We start from the raw sequence: 12630 nt of genomic DNA, 5'->3' as shown, positions 1-12630 counted from the left end.
CATGCTTCACAGTAGGGATGGTGTTCTTGGCATTCAACTCATCCTTATTTTTCCTCCAAACACAGCGAGTCTTTCGACAGCTCTTTGGTCTTGCACATGGTAGTAGTTGGAGTCTGACTGACTGTGGGGTGGACAGGTGTCGTTAAAGAGCTCAGACAGGTGCTACTAATTTAGAATAATGAGTGAAGTAGAGGGGGACTATTTAAAGGCAGAGTAATGGGTCTTTGAGAGCCAGAATTCTTGCTGGTTGCCAGTACAATACAAATACATTCTTTCAAAATCATACAATGTGATTTCCTGAATTTTTTTTTTTAAATGCTTTTTTTTTTTAAATGCTGTCTCTCACAGTGGGAATGCACCTACTATGTGAATTTCAGACCCCTCCATGATTTCTAAGTGGGAGAACTTGCAAAATCGCAGGGTGTTCAAATACTTATGTTCCTCACTGTATACAGTGGTGTGAAAAACTATTTGCCCCCTTCCTGATTTCTTATTCTTTTGCATGTTTGTCACACAAAATGTTTCTGATCATCAAACACATTTAATTATTAGTCAAAGATAACACAAGTAAACACAAAATGCAGTTTTTAAATGAGGGTTTTTATTATTTATTTATTTTTATTTAGAGAAAAAAAATCCAAACCTACATGGCCCTGTGTGAAAAAGTAATTGCCCCCTGAACCTAATAACTGGTTGGGCCACCCTTAGCAGCAATAACTGCAATCAAGCGTTTGCGATAACTTGCAACGAGTCTTTTACAGCGCTCTGGAGGAATTTTGGCCCACTCATCTTTGCAGAATTGTTGTAATTCAGCTTTATTTGAGGGTTTTCTAGCATGAACCGCCTTTTTAAGGTCATGCCACAACATCTCAATAGGATTCAGGTCAGGACTTTGACTAGGCCACACCAAAGTCTTCATTTTGTTTTTCTTCAGCCATTCAGAGGTGGATTTGCTGGTGTGTTTTGGGTCATTGTCCTGCTGCAGCACCCAAGATCGCTTCAGCTTGAGTTGACGAACAGATGGCCGGACATTCTCCTTCAGGATTTTTTGGTAGACCGTAGAATTCATGGTTCCATCTATCACAGCAAGCCTTCCAGGTCCTGAAGCAGCAAAACAACCCCAGACCATCACACTACCACCACCATATTTTACTGTTGGTATGATGTTCTTTTTCTGAAATGCTGTGTTACTTTTACGCCAGATGTAACGGGACACGCACCTTCCAAAAAGTTAAACTTTTGTCTCGTCGGTCCACAAGGTATTTTCTTGGCAATCATTGAGATGTTTTTTAGCAAAATTGAGACGAGCCATAATGTTCTTTTTGCTTAAAAGTGCTTTGCGCCTTGGAAATCTGCCATGCAGGCCGTTTTTGCCCAGTCTCTTTCTTATGGTGGAGTCGTGAACACTGACCTTAATTGAGCCAAGTGAGGCCTGCAGTTCTTTAGATGTTGTCCTGGGGTCTTTTGTGGCCTCTCGGATGAGTTGTCTCTGCGCTCTTGGGGTAATTTTGGTCGGCCGGCCACTCCTGGGTAGGTTCACCACTGTTCCATGTTTTTGCCATTTGTGGATAATGGCTCTCACTGTGGTTCGCTGGAGTCCCAAAGCTTTAGAAATGGCTTTATAACCTTTACCAGACTGATAGATCTCAATTACTTTTGTTCTCATTTGTTCCTGAATTTCTTTGGATCTTGGCATGATGTCTAGCTTTTGAGGTGCTTTTGGTCTACTTCTCTGTGTCAGGTAGCTCCTATTTAAGTGATTTCTTGATTGAAACAGGTGTGGCAGTAATCAGGCCTGGGGGTGACTACAGAAATTGATATTGAAATTGAAAATTGAAATTGATAAACCACAGTTAAGTTATTTTTTAACAAGGGGGGCAATCACTTTTTCACACAGGGCCATGTAGATTTGGAGTTTTTTTTCTCCCTTAATAACGTAAACCTTCATTTAAAAACTGCATTTTGTGTTCAATTATGTTATCTTTGACTAATAGTTAACGGTTTTTGATGAGCAGAAACATTTAAGTGTGACAAACATGCAAATGAATAAGAAATCAGGAAGGGGGCAAATAGTTTTTCACACCACTGTATGTGAGTGTAAAACCAGTGGATGGAACACAATCGTCCAGACACCAACTCATGAGTGTATACATATTGGACTTCAAAATGATTCATGAAACAGGTGCATGCATCCATATATATAAACAGTGGGTTTTGGGATTCTCCTCTTAATTTCTCAAGCTCATTTTACATATAACAATGTAACACTCCAGATGTTCAAACTTTGCGAAACACCTGCATCACTTGATTATTGTATTGCAACGGCAATTGATATATATATATATATATATATATATATGTACTTGATAAGAATCTAAAAGCACACCCATACTACAACCCTAAGAATAATACCTTAAATTATGCAAATCATGCATGTTATAATCCTTACAGACTCTAGTCAGCCATAGAGTTTAAAGTTTGTTGATGCAATAGACCTCTGTTCTTAATAGTGATAATAATTATACATGGTCTCCTCCCCTTTTATATTTCAAAACCTGCTCTAACACAAAAAATCTAAATTGTGTGGTAAATTACCTTCTTCTTGATAATGTCTAGGTCAATGAACCTGTATACACATAATTGAATATCAATGGTGAAATGCTTATCCTTGAGTGGTCTTCCCTATGTATAAAAAAAACACAGCCTGTAATGGTGATAAAATTACACTGTACACATGATTAATAGCAGAACATCCTGTGTCTGCTGTGTCTGGGGATACTCCATGTTTTTAAATTTCGAGACGTTTGTAAAACTTCTGCTATAATTCATTTGTCCATCGGGGAGAGGGGAATTTGTAGGTCATGACTGGGAATGACTGACATTAGTTACATGGCCATCTGATCTTTGCCTCACGAAAGCCCTTCTTTAGGATTTTTTTTTTTTAAATTTAACCAGTGTGAGAGACTGCACTGTGTGACACTTCCTGCCCCATATAGATTTTATATTTTATAATTTGATCTGTTCATGCTTGCTTGTGAATGCAACCATTCCCTTTGTTTGTTTTTTTTGCATCACTTTTATTCGTCGGAAAAGAAGAAAATTCAGTTGTGTACTATATAGGTGCGGGATCCTTTATCCAGAAACCGATTATCCAAAAGGTTCCTAAGTAAGGAAAGGTAGTCTCATAGTCTCCTTTTTAAGCAAATAATTCTTATTTTTAAATATGATTTCCTTTTTCTCTGTAATAATAAAACACCATACTTGATGATAACGAAGTTGCATAAATCTATATTGGTGCCAAAACAATCCTAATATTCCTCTTTCATTTTAATTTTGGTTCAGTTTACTTTCTCAGTGGTTATCAGTCAGTAGTCTTGCGAGGCAACTTCAGCAATTTGCCGAAATCGCCTGCGCAGCGTGTGCCATCCCACCGGCGACTTACATTTTCGCTGGTGGGATGGCAGTTCGGGGAGATTAGTCGCCTGCGAACAGGGAGATTTGTTTTGGGCGCCAGAGCCCTTAAAAGCTGTAAAAATGTAGAAGAGGAAGGCAAAAAATTTAAAAAAACATAAAAACGAAAGACAAATTGCAAATTTGCTAGGAATAGGACATTTTCTAATATATTGAAAGTTAACTTAACGGTGAACCACCCCTTTATAAAAGGCCATGTAATGAAAATGCACACTACCCTGCAAGCCCTTCTTTGGATTCCTATATCTTTTATATCCATTATTCATTTCTGTGGTTATAGAGTACTACCTGCAATAGGCCACAGTGCATTTGCATTTAATTATATCAGATGCTTAGGCCAGTATGATGGTGGGAAGTGCAGTGGCAGGCAGTAATTCAATTTTATTTTTAATTTAACTGGAAAAAAGTATTAAAGACCAGTGCAATTCATAGATTATTTTGAGTCCAGTTGCCATCTAGTTGAGCCCTGGTGCCATGAAGATATAGCATGGAGTTTATCTTTTGAAAAGACTCGAACTGGGGGGTACACTGATGTAGGGACTGATATAAATGATTCATTTTTCTTTAAAGTACTGCAGAATATATTGGTGCTATATAAAGGAGCCTAATAATATTTTAAGTCATTGGGAAAGGTATATTATCCCTGTTTTTTCACTCTTTCTAAAGGGCTTTCCTTAAAAGTGGATTTCCCTCCATGTTTCCAAGGATTTGTAATCTGCCATTCAATTAAGTAGATTATCAAGATAAACAGACTGGAGAAGTAAATGCTACATTGTGAACTGGGTTGTATTTTTAACTTGCATAAAATGTCTATAAACTGTTTTATATGAATTTAACATCATAAGAGATATAAGCTTACTGTGTTTTTTTATCTGTCTGTAAGGATTTTAGTTATGAAACCAATAAATACATTTTCTGCAGTAATAAGACATCCCAAATGATTTACCCAGATTTCTTAAGTTCTTAGAATAATAACATAATACAGCCTAGAATTTCATGATTGCATAAATAATTCTTATTTTCTTGTACAGAAAGCACATGTGCGTAAATAATTAGCAGTGGTTGACAAGTGCCTGTCTAATGGGCATGCTGAATCTCACATGCATATTGCTTGGATAATTACAAGCTTTTGGTGTGCACTGTAAAATAGTAGGTGGTCAGGAACAGAGCAATATGTCTAAGGGCTCTGGCACACGGGGAGGTTAGTCACCCGCGACAAATCTCCTGTGTCTCAGGCGACTAATCTCCCCCAAATGCCATCCCACCGGCGATTTACCAAAAATTTAACTATTTACATAGGATTATAGATTTTTTGAAGGTAGAAAAAAGCAAATTAAGGCAACATTATCTTATATTTAGCAATGCGTCTCTAATTTTTCAAAGCCAGTGAATGTGAAAATAATTTTTTGTGTGCACTTTTTAAAAATCAAATAGACAAAATAGTGGATGAGTAATTGCAATCACTGCATTATGTGTGTGTAAAAAAAAGTCTGCTGGCTCAACAACTTGTTCAGTGTATTGCATTATCAACTACTGTGCAGAGTTTAGCAGAACAATCATATTTGGGTTGTTTTAGAAAGCCAGTTAATGTATAAGAAATACTGAAACACAACTGTAAAAAGAAGGCACCAGTAGTTGCCAGCAGGATATTACTGCACAGATATTCAGGAACTGTAAACAGTGGGTTTTATGTGTAAAATGTATGTAAAATGTGGGAAACCTACCTCATCCCTAAAATATTTTCTTTTCCACAAAATCCAATGTTATCAGGGACAGTGAGCCTACAGAATGAGGAGACTATGTGTCCACTGTTTCTATATCACTCACCTTCTTTTTATTGAACAGAGAAATACACTGCTCAAAAAAATAAAGGGAACACTTAAACAACACAATGTAACTCCAAATCAATCACGCTTCTGTAAAATCAAACTGTCCACTTAGGAAGCTACACTGATTGACAATCAATTTCACATGCTGTTGTGCAAATGGAATAGACAACAAGTGGAAATTATAGGCAATTAGCAAGACATCCCCAATAAAGGAGTGGTTCTGCAGGTGGTGACCACAGACCACTTCTCAGTTCCTATGTTTCTGGCTGATGTTTTGGTCACTTTTGAATGCTGGCGGTGCTTTCACTCTAGTGGTAGCATGAGACGGAGTCTACAGCCCACACAAATGGCTCAGGTAGTGCAGCTCATCCAGGATGGCACATCAATGCGAGCTGTGGCAAGAAGGTTTGCTGTGTCTGTCAGCGTAGTGTCCAGAGCATGGAGGCGCTACCAGGAGACAGGTCAGTACATCAGGAGACGTGGAGGAGGCCATAGGACGGCAACAACCCAGCAGCAGCTACCTCTGCCTTTGTGCGAGGAGGAACAGGAAGAGCACTGCCAGAGCCCTGCAAAATAACCTTCAGCGGGCCACAAATGTGCATGTGTATGCTCAAACGGTCAGAAACAGACCATAAGGGTGGTGTGAGGGCCCAACATCCACAGGTGGGGGTTGTGCTTACAGCCCAACACCGTGCAGGACGTTTGGCATTTGCCAGAGAACACCAAGATTGGCAAATTTGCCAGTGGCGCCCTGTGCTCTTCACAGATGAAAGCAGGTTCACACTGAGCACATGTAACAGATGTGACAGAGTCTGCTGCCTGCAACATCCTCAAGCATGACCGGTTTGGCAGTGGGTCAGTAATGGTGGGGGGTGGCATTTCTTTGGGGGGCCGCACAGCCCTCCATGTGCTCGCCAGAGGTTGCCTGACTGCCGTTAGGTGCCGAGATGAGATCCTCAGACCCCTTGTGAGACCATATGCTGGTGCGGTTGGCCCTGGGTTCCTCCTAATGCAAGACGATGCTAGACCTCATGTGGCTGGAGTGTGTCAGCAGTTCCTGCAAGATGAAGGCATTGATGCTATAGACTGGCCCGCCTGTTCCCCAGACCTGAATCCAATTGAGCACATCTGGGACATCATGTCTAGCTCCAACACCACGTTGCACCACAGACTGTCCAGGAGTTGGTGGATGCTTTAGTCCAGGTCTGGGAGGATATCCCTCAGGAAACCATCCGCCACCTCATCAGGAGCATGCCCAGACATTGTAGGGAGGTCATACAGGCACGTAGAGGCCACACACACTATTGAGCCTCATTTGGCTTGTTTTAAGGACATTACATCAAAGTTGGATCAGCCTGTAGTGTTTTTTTTCCACTTTAATTTTGAGTGTGACTCCAAATCCAGACCTCCATGGGTTGATAAATTTAATTTCCATTGATAATTTTTGTGTGATTTTGTTGTTAGCACATTCAACAATGTAAAGAACAAAGTATATTATATATATTGTATATTAATAAGAATATTTCATTCATTCAGATCTAGGATGTCTTATTTTTGTGTTCCCTTTATTTTTTTGAGCAGTGTATTTAGTGGATGGGACTAATTTGAAACTGTGAGTGTGTTACTGGGCCAGTGCTACCTGGTTTTCCTGGGATCATTAATAGTTAACATTTACTAACATTCATTCTCAATCCCATTTTACTGGTAATCTCCTGTAAGGGTAAAAAAATTCCTGGTTTTTGGTTTCTATCAGAAATATGAGAAAATCTTTAACTAATTATCTTTTTAGCAAGATTTTTTAATAGGTCACTTAACATAATATAAACTGTTGGTTAATTAACCAACTGTTTATATTATGTTAAGTGACCTATTACATTACATCAAAGTTCATTCATTCATTGATGTGACCTATCATTTTTCACATATGTGTCCACCTTTTAAATTAAAAATTTTGGGCCTAGTGGTCTACACATTTTTAACTGCAGCCGTTTAACCCAATCCAGATAAAAAATAGCACATAGACTTGACATGTTAGTTCTCCTGCTCTTGTTAGGAATCTCCCTAATTTAAGCTCCTCTGGCAGTACAGGTAATAGGTCTGGCACTGTCAGTAATTTTCCTTAGAATTGTCATCTGAAGCCCACCAATAACATCCCAAACAGGGGACCGGAGAGCAAAGCAAGGGGACAGGACAGGGGGCATAGCATTGGTGGAAAGGGGGTGGGGCCAGGGTATTGTAGAAGCATTCAAGATTTTACAGTGTTATTCTGTGTTCTGGAAACATACACAAACAACATTTTTTTAGGTATGTTTTACTACAATTTGTCCAAATAATAAATAAATAAATAAATAAAAAAGCTGCATTATATTCACTAGCTATACAAGAATGTAGACAGATGTCAAAATAAAAACATAAATAACAGTCATTATGCCCTCTTTTGCAAGAGAACAGAGAACTAATCATTCAGATCCTGGGAAAAAATTAGCTTGCTGGTGTGTACATAGAGCTTACGCCTAGACAATCATTAGGAGATCTGACATTTAGTAGCCTTTTTATTAAAGGACTGGCAATAAAGAGAATAAACAGTCACTATAATTATCTTGGCAATTATATGTGCCACTGAATAATTTATAATAATGCAAGCATGCAGCTTCTCCCTGTATATATAAGATAGTACATTTATGGCAATAATGAGACTGAGGGAATAGTGAAATATTTTATGTCCTCAGTATATTAAGGAATGTTTATCTATCTTAGAACAATTCAGTTTCATTTTACATTTATAGTAAATTTATCTTTCCTAACTGTGTATTCTTTAGTAACTTGAGCTTTTCTAGTTGAGCATCACCTACAATCTTACTGGATCCTTCAAACAAATTATGAGCTTGCAATATTCCTTAAATTCATTAATTATTTTTTTTATATTGACAGCAATGCTTGATAATAAGTGATTATGTCTGACAGTGTGCAAAGTTTAGCAAAGTAGAGAGATATTAGAAAAATTGGGTTTACCTATATTTAAAGGTATTATCACTTTTGTGATTGTATAAGCAAATGTAATCTAATGGTTTCATCACCTTCTTGACACAAAGTGGTAGTCCTGTTTTAGTTTATGACAGCAGTTAAAACCATAGTCTGTTTAGATCACTGCAAGAATTTTGAACCCTTAACAAGAAAGTAGCAGAGGGCGTGAGGTAACAAAAATACTGAGGAAAGAAAATGCAGCAATTAATTATTAAAGGACAACGAAAGGTTAATAAACATTCTGACTGAAAAGGAAACGCATTCTGTATAAAACCTGCTGTGCAGAGTGGATCCTGTGTCCCTTCTTTCTTTTCAGAAACGCACTGCCTGTACAACCAAAGTCACAGGGCTGGGTGACGTAGTCAAAATCTCGCATTGTCCCACCACGCTGCTGCTGGCACAGGAGAGTCGCATTCCAGCTGTATCACTGCTACTGCGCATGCTTTATTTGAATACCCCTTTCCTTCTCTTTGCAGGCGCGTCACCCTGATTACAGTTAGCCCGCCCCCCAGCCAATAGGAATCAAAGCAAAAATCTTGTTGCTATGATCAGGGCCGGATTTAACTTGTCGGCGCCCCGAGGCCGCCCCCGCCCCCCCACGAGTGCGCATGCGCAATCGTGCGGCGCCCTCTCCCTCCACAAACGCACATTTAAACTCCCATACGAAGCAGTGGGGAGAGGTCCCGACTGCTCCGTATGGGAGCCAAATTTAAAAAAACTGTTGCGGCGGGGGGCGGCGTGCCGCCCCTAAACTTGTGCCGCCCTAGGCCCAGGCCTTTGTGGCCTTTCCATAAATCCGGGCCTGGCTATGATAACGCTCCATTCCTTTACATTTACACGGAGCTGCGGGCAGAATTTGCGCATGCGTACTATCGAGCTGTGAGAAAACAGGAGAAGCAATACCTCTTTCAACATGGCGACGCCGATGGGTTAAACGAGCTGAAAGTTTAAAATTTGAATAACTACTTATATCTTCTCTTTGGTGAGCCCTAACTATAGCGATCTACCTTTACTCAAAAAACTGATAAGTGGTATAGCCTGTTAATTTTGACTTTCATTTTCCTTTAAATATAAAAAGAAAATGTTCAAAGAACCTTAATATGCTCTGATTGTTCACAATGGTACTAATCAACAGATTTACACCTTGTCAAAGATATAGCTGAAATGTATCCTGAGCTTTCACAGCACTTAAAAAATACTGAGCAATCTGAAACCTAAAGGCATGGATCTACTTAAACGGCTGTTATTTTGTGTTAATGAATTTTTCCAGAGGCGGGCCAAGTCTGTATCTGTATGCTCTGTATCTTATAGCTTTTCTCAATGACTGTTGACCAGAATTCTTTGGAGTCCTCTAGATGTTTGCATATTGATGGCTTTATGACTAACCCTGTGCTACTGTATGTATGTTTCAAATTTAAAGAGTGAGTGATGTGTCACACACGGATTGGTTTTAAGTAATTGGGGTGAAATCTTTATTATGTATATATATATGTGTTTTTAACCTTTAGAACCTATGACTAAGTGCTGGGTAAGCAAGAAATGCGTTAGGCAATATACATGGGGTTTGAATAATTTTTAAATGTATTGTAATTAAAGAAAGATTTTTTAATTCTGATATTGGTGCAGATTTATATTTTTGGTGCAGATTTATATTTTTATTTTCCTCTTTGGCCACTAGAGGATATTTTGCACTGATTTTGCATTTACCATGCATTATGCAGATAGTACTATTTCTCTTTGATTTGGCCTAATGAGTATCTGATGAAATTCAGTATCGAAATGTATCGAAATCTAAGGTTTTGCATTTGGGATATAAAAATATGCAATCTACTTATACTCCATCCCCCAACCTTGATGGAGAAGGACCTGCAATATTAAAGCTAAAAAAGTCTTTTATTTTTGCTCATTTCTAGGCACATTTTATTGTTTTACAAGTTTCATTGTAAGATACAGGTTAAATGCTAACTGAAGTTTAAAAGGGATATGTCTTTTCTGCTATATTCTTTCTTTAAACTTTATTGACAATAGTAGTTATTGAGGAAGAGGTTTAAAGATAATAATTTGCTATTAATGCTATCTAAAGTTCAGTTAGGTGGAAGAACTTTTTAAGTTTGCTGTAGAAGGAAAATCCTCTTTTTATAATGAGTCAAAAGAAAAAAATGAATTTGTTTACATTTCATACAGTTATGATTATGCAAATCTATTTGGAGTGCCTCATGCTGGGAATTTTTATGTTTAGAGTAATCATCAAGTAGAACCCACTGGAGGTGGCGATAATTTGTAACCCCATTCTAAAAAGAACATTATTATTCTCCAGGTGATTGTGTGAATTATTGCAATATCTCATGCTACTGTATATCTGTGTCATCCAGCAATCCTACAGAACTTAATGAACAACTATTGGTAAGTGTGAATTCTGTTTTAATCTATCCTATGTTTTGCATGTCACAATTTCCTTTATCTGATATTTATTAAGCAAATAAAATAATACATCATCAGACTCATTATACAGCCAGCAATATATGATGTGCTTTCTCATAAATAACACATTTCAGCTAAATTCTCACTGAATTTAAACTGTAGACTTCAAATCAATCATTTTTAAAGATTTTCAGCAAAGAAAAACAAATAAAACATTAGTTGATACAAATAAAAGTCATACAAAGACCTATTTGATATATCTTTAAACATATCTGTCCTGTGTTAGGACTCGCACAGCCAAATCAGGATCCTAGGTTTACTAACAAGCAAAGGCCATGAAAGCAGGATCCAATATCTTTTTTCATAAATAAAGCATAAAATGACACATGCGTTGACATGAGTCAATTAAATGATACATTACAAAGAGAAGTAATGTTCTGCTATGTTATAGTATTTCTAATCTTTTTAGTTAACAGGTTTTATACATAAATTGTAAACATCATTGGTAACATGTGTTCAATTCAGCATTGCATAAATAGAGTTGGGAAATATGGTTGATCTATAAGAAGATGTATATTGTTGGGTTTGGTATACTCTTGACAAAATATAATTTGTATCAGGTAGAGTTTTGCAGTTGAAGTTCTTGAGCTCAAAAGGAGGTCTAGGGGGTACCAAAATTCCTTATGCTGTTTAACTGTGTCTGATAGTATAGCAGAGAGAGAATGCATCATATGAATATAGTTCAGCCAGGTTTTTAATTGAGAAGTAACTAAATGTGGGGCAAGACAGTTCAAAGCAACCACCCAGGGGGCAGCTGCTATAACCAGCCAGTTTATTCTGAATTTTAGTGAGAGTTTTAGAGGGAAGTGATAACGCTGGCTCTGGATCAATTTGGGATAGTTGCGTGACCAGTTGAAAAGTCCAAAAGTTATGTACTATGGGACATATCCACCAAGAATGGAAATAATCTATTTGTTTCTCAAGCTTACACATAACTGCAAGGGATATCTGGTGTTACTGATATTAATTGGAAATATATTTGAGAGATAGATCCTGAAAGATTCATGGTAGACTAAAAACTAGATTCAACCACAGAGGTTTCTAGTGTAGGACGTTTTGGGCCTTGTGAGAAATAAGAATGTAGGATTTGAGTATAGTGAAAGTGTTCTGAGAGAGGAATTTTATCATTTTCCTTTAGGGTTTTGAGAGATTTCAAACCTTGAGGTGTGATGAGATGTAATAGCTTATGATAGTTAGTTATGTTGTGTCCACCAAGAGAAAGTCTTAGAGGATAACCCCGGGGAAAAGTCATGGTTTCCTGTTAGGGGTTGTAAGTTACTATGTGTTTGGTGTGTTGATATTTTATGTTTTATGGATATCCAGATTTTTATGTGGTGTAATATTATGGGTTTTTTTTATATGGTGTGAATGTATGTTTGGTGTGACCATAATAAGGATGATATTTGTAGCGGGAATATGATGTGTTCTCAAAGTCTACCCAAGGTATTGTGTTTGGAGGAGCATGTCATTGAATGGGTTGAGTCTAGCAGCTATATAATATGAAAGGAGGTGTGGGGGCATTTTGTCCACTTTGCATGATGTCCCTCTGGAAAGATGATAAGATTTGATTTTATATATATATATATATCTAGTGAATATTGGTGCACACCGGGAATCATTTAAAACATAACTTTTATTATAATAAATACATTACCATACAAGACCATACAAGACCATAGTCACTTTAAAACCAATTCAAATATAAATAGTAAAAACAAGACAGACACACCCCCCAGAGACAGGGTTCCACCCAATCCCGTGACTGAAACAGACACCAAAGAGACAGAAACCCTGTACCGAGGAGAAACCATATTAAAACACATAA

At 37.8% G+C, this 12630-nt stretch overlaps 1 protein-coding gene across 12 annotated transcripts in view; it reads left to right on the top strand.

Annotated features, from left to right (window-relative positions):
* mapk10 (mitogen-activated protein kinase 10) overlaps nt 1–12630 on the top strand; it is a 175566-nt gene that overhangs the window by 18256 nt on the left and 144680 nt on the right. For 6 of the 12 annotated variants that reach the window (NM_001318247.1, NM_001318248.1, NM_001114219.2 and 3 more), the window contains 1 exon segment: nt 10642–10727. The exons of the other annotated variants lie outside the window; for them this stretch is intronic. The gene's annotated coding sequence lies outside the window, so the exon portion shown is untranslated. 12 annotated transcript variants of the gene reach the window in all.

This window comes from Xenopus tropicalis, chromosome 1 (assembly GCF_000004195.4).
Source record: "Xenopus tropicalis strain Nigerian chromosome 1, UCB_Xtro_10.0, whole genome shotgun sequence".
Classification (NCBI taxonomy): Eukaryota; Metazoa; Chordata; class Amphibia; order Anura; family Pipidae; genus Xenopus; species Xenopus tropicalis.
This window is presented reverse-complemented; position numbering and strand designations above follow the sequence as displayed.